We start from the raw sequence: 1,494 nt of genomic DNA, 5'->3' as shown, positions 1-1,494 counted from the left end.
TCTTTTTAGATTCTACCTTCTTAAGTTCCATGGTCTCGACTTTTTTTTGTGAGTTTGGCCACTTTTGCATTTATATCATCTTCTTATTTTAGAACATAAATTCTTCCCATTTCCTTTGATTGAGTAGGCTTAAAAGGGGTAATTTTTGAAGATGTATTCCGTGATTGCGCGTTTTCAACAAATTTATCAAAATAATCCCAAGCATCATCGGCTTCCTTATTTACGAATTCTCCATTACACATCATCTACACAAATTGACGCACGGGTGAGGTTAATCCCTCATAGAAAAAGCTTGTTATACACCATGTTTTGTAGCCATGTTGTGGACATGAATTTACGAGATCCTTAAATAGCTCCTAACATTGGAAGAAGGTCTCATCCTCTTTTTGTGCAAAATTCATTATTGCTTTCCTTAAGGTATTTGTTTTATGATAGGGGAAGAACTTTTAAAGGAATTTCCTTGTCATCTCAGCCCACGTGCCAATGGACCTTGGTCTTGAGGAATGTAACCACGACTTAGCCTTTTCTTTTAAAGAGAAAGGAAACAATTTTAGTCTAACTGTGTCCTCAAACATGTTAGGGAAGTGTAATATAGATATGATTTCATCAAACTCTTTCATATGCAAGTATGGACTTTTAGATTCTAGTCCATGAAACTTAGGGAGGAGTTAAATTACCCCTAGTTTAATATCCACAGTTCCTACATTTAATGGAAATATCATGCATGAAGGTGTACTCACCCCTGCTATTTGTAAATAATCTCGTAGAGTACGAGGTAGGGGTGCATTCTGCACCTCGTTTTCATCTTGAACTTCCTCAATTGGAAGTTGAGGTTGATTTGTAGCCATCACTTCTATTGACTCAGAGGGTCTCAAGTGGTGTCTAATCCTGAGGAGTTAAATTATCCCTAGTTTAATCTCCACAGTTCCTGCATTCAATGGAAATATCATGCAGGAAGGTGTACTCACCCCTGTTGTTTGTAAATAATCTCATAAAGTACAAGGTGAGAGTGCATTCTGCACCTTATTTTCATCTTGAACTTCCTCAACTGGAGGTTGATGTTGATTTGTGGCCATCACTTCTATTGACTCAGAGGGTTTCAAGTGGTGTCTAATCTTGTGATGGATAGGCAATCCTTTGACTAATCCTTATTCACTTAAGAAACGTCGAGTGTTGTCATGAACCCACTTGGGCATGAAACACTCGCAACCCTCAAGTAACTAAACAAACTAAACCTAAGAAAAATAAAAATAAAACCTACAAAAAATAAGAAATCTAGAAAAGAAAGAGAGAATTGGAAAACCGGATTAGAGTAGGTATTTTAGGATCCTACAAAACAGAAAATAATGTTAGTTTCTAAAAATAATTTCAGAAAAAAATCCTAACCTAAAAACAAAGTAGAAATTAACTCTAATGTTAACCTAATTCCAAAACTAATTAATCTCATAAAAATGCACTTGTAGTCCCTGACAACAGTGCCAAAAACTTATTCAC

At 35.7% G+C, this 1,494-nt stretch overlaps 1 non-coding gene across 1 annotated transcript; it reads left to right on the top strand.

The window, feature by feature from the left end:
* Window positions 1–312: 312 nt before the first annotated feature.
* LOC131252383 (small nucleolar RNA R71) lies at window positions 313–420 on the top strand. The gene has a single exon (XR_009174406.1). It is a non-coding gene; the product is annotated as a small nucleolar RNA R71 (small nucleolar RNA).
* Window positions 421–1,494: the final 1,074 nt, after the last annotated feature.

This window comes from Magnolia sinica, chromosome 7, assembly GCF_029962835.1.
Source record: "Magnolia sinica isolate HGM2019 chromosome 7, MsV1, whole genome shotgun sequence".
In the NCBI taxonomy this organism is placed as follows: domain Eukaryota; kingdom Viridiplantae; phylum Streptophyta; class Magnoliopsida; order Magnoliales; family Magnoliaceae; genus Magnolia; species Magnolia sinica.
This window is presented reverse-complemented; position numbering and strand designations above follow the sequence as displayed.